Source organism: Tenrec ecaudatus, chromosome 14 (genome assembly GCF_050624435.1).
Source record: "Tenrec ecaudatus isolate mTenEca1 chromosome 14, mTenEca1.hap1, whole genome shotgun sequence".
NCBI classification, from domain to species: Eukaryota; Metazoa; Chordata; class Mammalia; order Afrosoricida; family Tenrecidae; genus Tenrec; species Tenrec ecaudatus.
Window position 1 is genome coordinate 89,384,275 of NC_134543.1, and position 12,633 is coordinate 89,396,907.

The 12,633-nt window shown below is 42.5% G+C and overlaps 1 protein-coding gene across 1 annotated transcript in view; it reads left to right on the forward strand.

The window, feature by feature from the left end:
- Nucleotides 1-268: 268 nt before the first annotated feature.
- The window catches only part of KATNBL1 (katanin regulatory subunit B1 like 1), a 55,929-nt gene continuing 43,564 nt past the window's right edge, over nucleotides 269-12,633 (forward strand). The window contains exon 1 of the mRNA XM_075531235.1: nucleotides 269-402. The gene's annotated coding sequence lies outside the window, so the exon portion shown is untranslated. The remainder of the gene's footprint in view (nucleotides 403-12,633) is intronic.

Below are 12,633 nucleotides of genomic sequence, written 5' to 3' on the forward strand. Positions count from 1 at the left end.
ATTGTTTGTACGTTCAGGTACAGTCTCAGACTGTCCCTAGCGCAGGGTCACTGACTTTCATACATAACCCCCTCAGTTCCTAGTGCAGTATTACTTGCAGTGCAGTTACCACGCATGCCATTAGGGGGCACTATAGACACACGTCCTCTCTCCCCCACCCCCCACGGTCGGTCCGCCCCCTCCGCGTCCACTGGGTCCTGGGAAGGGGCGGGGCTAGCGTGGGGCGGGGCTCACGCGGCGCTCGCGCTGGGAGCTATCCCGGCGGGCCGCGCGCGCGGCCGTGTTTGAATGGCTGGGAGTGAGGCTCGGCCGGGAGCCCAGGAACACTCTGGTCTGGGCGGACGCGAGCGGTTTCTCGAGCCGTAGGGCTGGACTGAAGCGCCGCGGCACCATGAGGCGCCGGTGAGTGACGGCCGGGCTTGGGCGAGCCCCGCGGCCCCCTGCTGCCCTCCCGCCCCTCCCCGGGTGGGGTCCGGTCCCCCGAGCCCGGCCACTCCCCGGGCCCCCTGCAGGCTCCGCGCGGCCTCTGCGGGGACGGGCCGCGGCGGGGCGGCCGGGTCGCGGGTTTCTCGGGCTGAGGGGCCGCGACGCCGACGTCCCCCGGTCTCCGCAGAGCCCGCTCCCCGGGAGCGGGCGGGGGTCGCCGGCGGGCGCGGAGGTCTCCCCGGGGGTCGGGCCCGGGCGCTGCGGGAACGGAACTCGCTGTCACTGTTTATTATGTCGGGTGGAGCCGACATCTGCGCCCCGGGGAGGGCGAGGACCCAAGGCGTCTGAGGCGAGCTGTTGGAGGACAGGTTTTCCCGAGAGCGCCTAGGCCCGGCCGGGCATTTCCTTATTTTATGACGGGTCCCTGCCTGGGATCCCTGACAGATGAGCTTTTGTCTCGCAGGACCAAACCTTGGCATAACTGTATAGGCATTGCTGATCGCAGCTGTTAAAACCTCATTGTGTTTTCTGAAAAGTTGCTCTGTAGCAGTACCTAGGCGTTTACTTGGCTCTTAAAGGTCTTTAACTGTGGAGATAACAAAGAGTTGATTTATTTTCTTATGGCCTATAAAAGTTCCTTGAAAACAGAGGCGTCGATGTGAGTGTGCTTTGCATTTAAAAAAAATGAAGATAATTTAATTCTGTTGTCATCGCTATTTTAGCATTCCCCCCAATAAACTAGTCAGTCTATACCTCTAACGAGTGTAAAAAAATTGTTTTTTTACATTTCAGTTGAATCAGAGCTTTGTACATCGAGGCTATTACTTGGTGAATAATTAGCAGGGCCATGATACTGCTGGCTAATATTTACTGTGTGCTTCCATGTATTAAGCGCTACTTTGAGAGCTTTGAGGCAGATTGTTTAAATTTTTAGAAGAAATGGAGGCACAGAAAAGTTTAAGTAACTTGTCCAAAGTTCCACAATTAATACAATCAGGACCCAAGCAGTCTGGGTCCATGATTTTAATCAAGCGCTACTGTCGTCATTTTATGTGGCTTCTTGATGACTTACACCTGGTTTTCATTCCATGTACTTTTCTCAACCCCGAAGGTGTAATGTGCACATATGTGTGCGTGTGAGTGGGGTAAATTTACTGTGACCATGTTGAGATAAATGGAGTCCACAAGGCTCAGGCTCCTGTTGCATTTTATAGTTGTAATTCATATGTATTCTCTGAAAGTATAGAGAGCGGCTACTAATATATGTATTCTTTCAAATACATCTTTGTATACTGTGTTTGCTCTAAAAACCTTCTGAATAATCGGGAAAAGCTAGTTGACGTAATACCGTAAATGTGTATAAAACAAACATTTAAAAAAATTTTTTTAGATTAAACCAGTTTTTTTTCCATTGGAAAATTATTTATTTAAATGCTTTTATTGGGGCCTCTTGTCACAATCCATACATTCATCCATTGTGTCAAGCACATTTGCACATGCTGCCATCATCATTTTCTTTCTTTTTGAAAAATCATTTTATTGGGGGCTCGTACAATCCTTATCACAGTCCATTTATCCATTCATTGTATGTGAAGCATATTTGTATGTTTGTTGCCATCATCATTCCCAAGACATTTGCTTTCTGCTTTTTATTCTTTTATTTTAATCTTTTTATTGGGGGCTCATACATCAATTGTGCAAAGCACATTTGTACATTTGTTGTCCTCATCATTCTTAAAACATTTGCTCTCCATTTAAGCCCTTGGCATCACCTGCTCATTTCCCCCCTCCTTCCTCGCTCTGCCCCCTTCATGAACCCTTGATAATTTATAAATTATTATTTTGTCATATCTTACACTGTCCAACATCTCCCTTCACCCACTTTTCTGTTACCTGTCCCCGAGGGAGGAAGTTAATGTAGATCCCACCCTCCGAGTATCACCACTCTCACTAATGGTCCTGAAGGGATCATCTGTCCTGGATTCCCTGTTTCCAGTATATATCTGTACCAGTGTACATCCTCTGGTCTAGCCAGATTTGTAAGGTAGAATTGGAATCATGATAGTGAGGGTGGAGGCAGAGGAGGGGAAGAAGCATTTAGGAACTAGAGGAAAGTTGTATGCTTCATCGTTCATTGCTCCACTGCACCCAGACTAGCTGATCTCCCCGCCACTGTTCTGTAAGGGGATGTCCAGTTGTCCCCAATCTGCATTCCCCCTCATTCACAATGATATGATTTTTTGTTCTTTGATGTCTGATACCTGATCCCTTCATCACCTCCTGATCACACAGGCTGGTGTGCTTCTTGTGTGGGCTTTGTTGCTTCTCAGCTAGATGGCCGCTTATTTATTTACCTTCAAGTCTTTAAGACCCCAGATATTATATCTTTTGATAGCCAGGCACCATCAGCTTTCTTTACCACATTTGCTTACTCACCCATTTGTCTTCAGCGATTGGATCAGGGAGGTGAGCACACAAAGACATGATTTTTTGTTCTTTGATGCCTGAGAACTGATCCCCTTCGGCACCTCGTGATCACACAGGCTGGTGTGCTTCTTCAGTGTGGACTTTGTTGCTTCTGAGCTAGATGGCAGCTTGCTTACCCTCAAGTCTTTATAAGGCCCTAGATGCTATATCTTTTGATAGCTGGGCTCCATCAGCTATGTTCATCACATTTGCCTATGCACCGGCTTTGTCTTCAGTGATTATGTCCGGAAGGTGAGCATCATGGAATGCCAGTTTAATAGAACAAAGTATCCTTGCATTGAGGGTATACTTGAGTAGAGGTCCATCTGCTACCTTAATACTAAACCTATAAATATATGCACATAAATCTATTTCCCCATCCTCATATATAAATATACTTACACATGTACATGCCTTTATTGAGGCCTCTGTAAATGACTTTTACCTCCAAGCTCTTTTTGCCTCTATTTCCTTTTACTTTCCTCTTGTCCCACTATCATGTTTAGCCTTCATTTGTATTTCAGTAATTTCTCTCAGTTACATTACCCTTGATCACGCCCTAGTAGGCCTCCTAAACCCTCCTCACCACCGATTTGGATCACTTGTTGTTCCCTTGACCCTGGGTTTGTTAACACCACTTCCTCTTCCCCCATCTCCCTCTCTCCCACTCTCCCCAAAACTGTTGGTCCATTGTTTTCTCCTCCAGATTGTTCATCCAGCTGATCTTATTTAGACAGACCCGTGGAGATAATAACATGCACAAAATCAAGACAGCAAAGCCAAGCAACAAAAGAAAACAAAACAAAAACAAAAAGCCAATGACAAAATGAAACAAAACAACACAACAACAAAAAATAAAAGGCTGTTGTTTATTCAAGGACTGTTTGTTTGCCTTTAGCAGTGTTTTCCAGTCGAGTCTGATGGGGTGCCAAGCCCTGGCCCCAAAGTCTATTTTTGGTATTCCCTGGGGACTTCATTGCTCTGTTCCCGTTGCTCTTCTGTTGCACGCCCTTAGTGTTTTGCCTTGGTGTGGTGGGATCAGATGGGGTGGAATTCCCACACAGTGTTTCCAGTGTTGACCCTGTAGGACTATGGGTCAGTGAGTGATGTGGTGTTTCATAATGGGGCTGGCCATATGGTCTCTGTGGATTGGTTGCTCTGAATGGGAATATCGTCCTCAAGGCTTGGTAGGGCCATCATCATTTTGAAAGTATTCTCTTTCCATTTGAGCCCCTGATATTAGCTCTCCATTTTATCCATCTCCCTCCCCCGCCTGCCTTCCCTCACAAACCCTTGATAAGTTATAAATTATTATTTTCATATCTTTTAAAAAAATTCCTCCCCCCCCACCGCTGTGCCCCACCCCCCACCCAACTGCCTATTTTCACACCTTACATCTTTCTCTGTTGCCCCTCACCCACTTTTCTGTTGTTCATCCTCCTAGGAGGGGGTTGTAGTTGATCCTTGTGATCAATTCTCCCTTTCTCCCCCCACCCTCCTCTAATCCTCCTGGTATCTCTACTCTCATTGTTGGCCCTGAGTGGGTTATCTATCCTGGATTCCCTGTGTTGTGGGCTCTTATCTGTAGCAGTGTGCATGTTGTGGTCTAATCTGATATGTAAAGTAGAATTGAGCTCATGATAGTGGGGGTGGGGAGGAAGCACCAAAGAACTAGAGGAAAGTGTTTGCATCAGTGCTATACTGCACCCTGACTGGCTCATCTCTTCACTGTAACCCCTCTGTGAGGGGATGTCCAATTGTCTACAGATGAGCATTGGGTCACCACTCCATGCCCGCCCACCCCCATTCACATTGGGTATGATTTTGTTCTGGGTCTTAGATGCCTGATATTTGATCCCAGTGACACCTCGTGATCACACAGGCTGGTGTGCTTCTTCCACGTGGGCTTTGTTGCTTCTGAGCTAGATGGCTGCTTGTTTATTTTCAAGCCTTTAGTGACCCCAGATGCTATATCTTATGATAGCTGGGAACCATCAGCTTTCTTCACCACATTCCCTTATGCACCTGTTTTGTCTTCAGTGATCATGTCGGGAAGGTGAGCATCATGGAATGCCAGATTATTAGAACAAAGTGTTCTTGTATTGAGGGGGTAATTGAGCCAATGTCCATCTGCAACCTTAATTCTTAACATATAAATATGAGTACATAGTTCTATTTCCCTACCATTATATATAAATCTGTGTACATATGTGCATGCCTATGTTTAGACCTCATCAGTGTCCTTTGCCTTCTGGTTCTTTGCTTTATTTCCTTTTAATTTCCTCTTGTCTTATCATCATGTTTGGCTTCCATTCGGGTTTACTATTTCCTCACTGCTACATTGCCTTTGATTAAGCCCCTCTAGATTTCCTCCGCCCTTCTCTCCATTGATTTTTAGTTCACTTGTTCCCTTGTGCCTGGGTTGGTCCTCTCTCCTTCCTTTCTCCCACCTCCCCTTCTCCTGTAACACCCCCCACCCCTGCCCAACCATTGGTCCTGTTCTTTTCCTCTCTGAGTTATTTATCCCACCTATCTTATCTAGACAGACATGCAGATACATTAATAAGACCAAAAACCAGGCAAATCCATACAAAACAACAAAGGAAATCAAGACCAACAAAAAAAATAACAACAAAAAGAAAGCCACTGACAAAATGGAAAAGCATATCAATAGTTAAAGGTCTGTTGGTCCGAATCAGTTTCATAGGTGGAGGCTTTCACTTCGTGAAAGTGCTATCTCACTAGTTAAGCACTGTCATGAAAGTGATGGCTACTTGTTAGGGTTACAATCAACTAATAGCTTCATGATAAGAACTAGGATTCAAAATTAGTTCATTAGTTCATCAGAGATCAGAAGTTTATACTTCATTGCAGCAGTGCTTAGGTTTCATTACTTAGTTAGCAAGCTTTGGTTATAGCTGTGCTGAGCACTGGAGTCCTGGGTGACGCAACTGCTAAGCACTTGACTAATCAAACCCACTGAAAGCACCTAAGAAGAAAGTCTTGGCAGTCTCTTTTGGAAAGATCGTAAGACTTTGGAACACAGTTCTTCTCAGCAAATCCTGAGGCCACCAGGAGTGGAATGGACTAGATGGCAACTATGTTTTGTTTTGTCTTTTTGATTTTGCTCGGCACAGTATTGAGTCAGTTGGCCATACAAAAGAATTTTGCCAGGGCATCAAACTGTGGGAGTATTTTGTGATATAAGATTAACCAACAATATGTATATATGGTGCTCTTCATTGCCGTTCAGCTTGCTGTACTGTGTACTCTGGTGGCTTGCATACTGTGATGTTGGAAGCTGCGTAACCAATATTGAAAGTATCAGCAGGGTCACCCATTATGGACAGGTTTCAGTGACTCTTCCAGACTAAGACAGGTGAAGAAGAGAGGCCTAGTGATTTACTTCTGAAAATTAGCCAATGAAATCTCTGTGGATCGCAGCAGAACCTTGTGCAATTCAATTGTGTTGGACATGTCATCAGGAGGGATCCAGCTCTCTGCAGGAAGGCCATGCTTGGTGAAGTAGAGGGCCAGTGAGGACAAGGAAGAGCCTCAGTGAGATAGATAGGCACAGTAACCACAATGATGGACTTGAACAGGCCAGTGGTTATGAGGATGACACAGACCAGGCTGTATTTTCTTCTGTTGTACGCTATGCTGTGTAGCCTACTTGACAGAAGCTATTATCAGTTAAAAAGTGGCTTTATGTTGCACTCACCAAACTGAAGGAATAAAGCTTTAGCCAGGAATTGAGTAATTGAAGGATGTATATAGTATATTGGCTATGATTAGAAGGGTGGGTGGGGTATTCGAATGAGGGATAAGTATGTTCTAAGATGTACAATTGGGCATGAAAATGATTTTTCTAGAAAAGAGTAGTTTGGTCTACTTGGAAAATTTCTTTTCTAAAAAATAAGATAGTTTGGAACCTGGGACAGGGGACAAGACTATGAGGAGTGTTGTAGAAGAGATATGTATTCATCAGGTTTAGGTTTGATATATATGAGGAGGCTTCAAAAACTCACTGGAGAAAATGAAACTAAAGTGTAATGGTATTTTTCCACGAGCTTTTTGAATTCCCTCTCCTATGTGTAAAGGAGCAGAGAGAATGTGTGGATTTTAGAACTTGTAAAACTTTTTGGTTAGTTGCTTTCACTTTTGCAATGTCTGAAGACATGTTTTTAATTTCAACTTCAGCTTGGTTGGGGCTGGGGAATGTGAGTGCTGGGGGTGGAAGAAGTCCTGGAAGCCAGGAATGCTGCTAACCGTATTACAGCAGAACAGGCCCTCTGGAGAAAGGATCAACCCTTGTCAGGGGGGACAAGGTTGAGAAATCCTGTTTTAGGTTGATCTGGCCAGCTTCTGAGCACAGGCACTGTTTTAGGAAGATAAGTATGTGCTTCACTCCTACTTATCTCATTAAGTATTTATCTTCATTCATCTTTATCTTCCCAAATAAGCAGAAGCTTGAGACCAAGCAAAATTAAAGTTAGGCATAAGCTGGCCCAGTGACCTTAAGAAGGAGGGTAGTGTTGGAATCCCAGGGTAGAAGAGGAGTTGTCAAGAAATACGATGGAAACAAATGGGCAAATGAGAACATAAAATGTCTATTTCAGTAGCATTATTCTTCTAAATTAAAGAGTAATATGTTCATTGAAGGATTCCTGGTGGCATAGTGTGGTAAGCACTGGGTCAGCTGCTCTGTAGATGAAAATGAGCTAGTCTACGCCTGTAAAGATTTGCAGTCCCGAAAACCCAGAGGAGCAGTTTTGGTTTGTCCTATGTGGTCACCATGAGTCTTAATGACAGTGGATTACTTTTTTTTAAAATTGTTCAGTGTTGGAAATTTCAATGACAGAATGTATGAAGAAAATAAAAATTATAAGACAACTTCAAAAAGTTCACTGAAATTAACAGGTAGTAGAAATTTTCCATTACCTTTGTTTTTCAAAACCATGTTATTGGGACCTAATATAGATTTGATGTCATTCCAAAGGTCCGTCCCATCAAGCAGTATTGTACAATTGGTGCCACAGCCTCAAGATATCCTCATCCTCCTTGAACTCTTTGGTTTAGAGCTCCCTTTACACCGTCTCCACCACTGTACCCCGCCAGGAACCCTTATTTACTTGCTGTGTCTCTAGGTCCATCAGTCCTGAGTTTCATATACCAAAAACCAGAAAAACGTATGACAAGAATTCAACCTTTGAAACTCCCTTATATATAATTCCCCAAACAGATGGAACCACCTTCGACTATTTCATATGACTGTTTCCTTTCACCCCCCCCACATATATAACTATTTTCTTTTTTATTAAATGGGTTTTTTTTTGTAACAGATCTCATTAGTATTTTCTATTTTCTGCAAAATGTTCTTAAAGAGTCACACTGTGTGCGTTCTTTTGAAATTGGAAATGGTTTATGCTTTATACTCCAAAAGACATGGTAAGGGAAGAAATATTAGAATAAGATAACTGAAAGAATGTTGGAAGCACTGCAATAGTTTGTGGTTTTCATGATGTTTTATCAATGAGATTTTGATGTGAGCCTTGATATCTATTCTTGTTAAGTGCCCTGGATTTGATTTCCTTATTTCCTTTCATGGACGCCCATGTGACAGAGTAAAACCGGCCAGAGGGTTCCTTGGCTGTCATTTTACAGAAGCACACTCAGGTCTTTCTCCTGCAGAAGGGCTGGGTGGTTCAAACTACCAACCCATGCACCCCAGGGCAGTCTGTCTAAAAAACACCCAATCTTCCTGTGTTGTTTACTGTATTTTTTGTATTAACTGTATTTCATGGTGTAAGTTTAGTAAGCTTCCACCTGTTTCTTCCTTTTTGGGGGGACTATCTTGAGAAATGTGTTTCTTAAAAAAACCAAATAATATTTGGCTCACAGTTGTTGATAATATTCTGGATGCAGAGAGATTACAGGATTAGTTTTAGTTTTTTTAGATTGCTAAAATTTTGTAAGCAAGAAGTGAGTATAATTGTTTTGGAAGGAGGAGTGTTTTGGTTTTTTTTAATGTTTGCCCTGTGATAGGATTCCTCACCATAATACCATACCATTCAATATTACACTGATATTTCATCAGTTATTATACTGACCTGTTTCACATTAATTTGGTGCTTTCTGAAAAAAAAATGGCAGAAGATTTGAAAACAAACCATCCTTAAATATAATGCAAATGATATTTTTATTGGTGCTATACACTTCCTTAAAAGCAAAATTGTATTTTTGGTGAAAGTATGCACAGCAAAGAGTTTCCCTGCAACAATTTGTACACAGTGTTCAGTGACACTGGTTACATTCTTCCCATGTGTCAACATTCTCATTGGTTCCATTCTAAGTGCTCCCCTCTCATTACCTTAACCTCACTGTTACTTCTCATTCTATGTTAGAGTAACTGTGTTCCTTTAAAGAATACTGTTCTCAAAGGTGACGTTTTCTTTAAATCTAACCTGCTATTAGTTAAAAAGGTGATTTCAGGGGATTGTTTTTTACATGGTTTAAAGATAATCTCAGGGATTCTTCTGGTCCCAATGGGTCCAGTAAGTCTGAATTCTTTTGAGAATCTCAAGTTCTGTTCTCTCTCTCTCTTTCTCAAGTTCTGTGTTCTCGTTCTCTCTCTCTCTCTCTCTCTCTCTCTCTCTCTCTCTCTCTCTCTCTCTCTCCTTCCTACTTTCTATCAGAATTCATGGTTTATAACCCTGATCAGATTGTTTAGCAGTGGTAGCCAGCCCCCATCTGGTTCTGGACTCAGGGTACAGGAAGGAGGCTATGGTTCATGAAGACAATTGAACGGACCATACATATTTCAAATGATATAGGCTATAATTTGATTTTTCTTTGAGCCTAAATACCAAACTGTTTTTTACTACTTACCTCTGAATATCTTCTCACTTATATTTTATAGCCAACAACTCTGGAGAACTTTTGTATCAAATTTCCCGTCTTTGTTCTTGGGGCATGATAAAGATAAAGATAAAAATAGGAGAAAGAGTGTTCTGAAAAGTACTCCCACTTTGCCATCCTCTCCTTCCGTTTTGCACATTGCCTGAAACTATGTATACATTGAACAAGTAACTCAGGAACCTACTTTCGCCCCATTATAGCATCTCTTTTCTCTTTTTTCTTTTTTCACTGGTAAAGTGAAACTTGAGAAAGCCAGAACCTGTAACTAAGGCAGAAAGAAACCTGTGTGAAAAGGAAAACTCAAATAACACTATCAGAGGTGAAAAAGGTTGTGAGACCTAGAAAAATAAGGCAATCGCAGCGAGTTCTGGGATAACCTTACCATAGGCAGCTTGGTGTTATATTGCAAAGTGCACTGAACCTGGCTGTCTAAATCTGGCTCTCCTATTAGTAGCAGAGTGTTTCTCTCTCTTAGTTGAAAGGATCTCCAAAGTCTTTCCCAACTCTGAGTCTGTGAATCTGTGAATTATTTTCAGAAATCTTGCAGTGTGAGAGTATGACTCAGGTGGATTTCTAAAAGGCTTTTGCTAACTCTCCTTTCATGTGGTAGGTTGGTGGGTGGGATTTGAATACCTCTAGAATGTAAACTTCAGGAGCGCAGGGAACTTTGTTCCTTGATGTTTTCTCAGTACCTACAACACTTAGGAGCTCATTTATTGTTGAGTAGGGGCAGCAATGAAAGTTGTCGCTGTTGGGCAAGAAAAGCTTGTTGGAATTCTACATAGGTGCTCTGACACCTTTAAAGAACGCACAAAATTAACTAGATTATAATCCAATCACTTTTGTAATATACAGATACCTCATAAATGTCCCTTGGTTTCTTGGTTGTCTTTCAGTGACCAAGTGTCCCTCAGACTCACAAAGTACAGTCTGTCCATCACCAGATTTTTTTTGCAATCTCACCTTACAATTTTAGTATGTGTTTTATTTGCAAAAACACAAGTCCACTCTTCCTTAAACTACCGTATAGACCCATGTATAAGCCGTTTTCCAGCGCAAAAAATGTACTGAAAAACTGGAGTTTGGCTTATATACATCTCACTGGGGCCCCCTGAGGTAATGGACCAGCGCCTGTTAGCTCGGGGGTGATTGCTGTTTCTCCGCTGTTCATTCAAAGCCCCGCTGACACTGCAGGGCTTTGAATGTTTGTTTACTCACATCTAACCAATCAGAGCCGTCCTATGACGGGTATCTTTGAAAAAGCCTTTTAAAGACCGTGTGTGCGAAGGATGTGGCATGAATGGATGTCCTCTGGTCAAGCCTGACTAACAAAAGGAGGAAATCTCATGAAGCCTGACATGGAGTTAATAGCAAAGTGGGTTCGAGAGGCATGGGAAGACATTCCAGAAGACATGGTGCGACGTGCCTTCCAGAAATGTAGTATTAGTAAAGCTATGGATGGCAGTGAAGACTGCACTTTGTATGGAAATGACAGCAGTGATGGTGATGACGGCAATCTCAGTGAGGACAGCGTCTATGATGACCTCACACCAGCTGAACATTGGGATACGGATGATGATGAGGAATCCAGTTTTGAAGGATTTTTAACTCTTTACATTTTAGCTTGGTTGCTGATTGAGCTCAGGGAATAGTATTAAGGTATCATTGTTGATACCTTATTGTTTTTGTTGAACCTATTTTCCACTTACTGTGCTGGTTTACTAATGTTAAATGACTTGTCCTTTTATTTGTGTTTTTTTGTTTAAAATAAATATTTAAATACATTACCCCACTGATGTCTCAATTTTTAGTAATTTTATTTTCATTTGTTTTGATTATTGAAACTCACCAATAGCTTTTGCATTTTCCACCCTAGGCTTATACTTGAGTCAGTCAGTTTTTCTGGTTTCCCAGGTAATAATTAGGTATCTCGGCATATACTTTGGTCGGCTTATATTCGAGTATATACGGTAGCTAATATCATCAACAATGTCTGCTTTAATAGAAAAAAATTATATATATTGATTAAACTGGAGCCCCAGTAGTATAGTGGTTACGCATTGGACTTTAATCCACATGGTCTGCTGTTCAAAACCACCAGCAGCTCCTTGGGAGAGAGACTGGGTTTTCTAGTCCCATAAACAATTACAGTCTTAGAAACCTACAGGGGGTCTTTGGAGACAGTGCTGACTTGATGGCCTTTGTCTCTGGAGAATCTATAGCAGCAGTTGAAAACTAGCACTGCTGGCTCTCATGTTCCAGCGCTCCTAATCCCATAATGGGATGTTGTTGTAAACTGCCATCGAGCTGGTTCTTACTCATAGTGATCCTCTGTATGGCAGAATAAAACACTGCATGCTCCTGCACCCTCCTCACAATTGTTTTGTTTGGGCCCATTGTTGCAGCCACTGTGTCAATCCATCTTGTCTAGGCTCTCCCACTTTTTTGCTGCCCCTCCACATGATGATCATCTCCAGGAACTGATCTCTCCTGATAATATGTCCAAAGTACGTGACCTGAGCTCTTGCCATCCTTGCCTCAAAGTAGCATTCTGGCTTTACTTCTTCCACGACAGATGTTTGTTCTTTGGGCATTCCATGATACTGTCAATATTCTTTGCCAGCACCACAATTCACATGCTTTGAATCTTCTTCGGTCTTCCTTATTTAATGTCCAACCTTCACAGGCATATGAAGAGATGGGAAATGTGGCTTGGATCAGTCGTACCTTAGTCCTCAAAGTAACATCCTTGCTTTTCTTTTTTTTTTTTTTATCCTTGCTTTTCAACAACACTTTAGAGAAGTTCTGTGCAGCAGATTTACT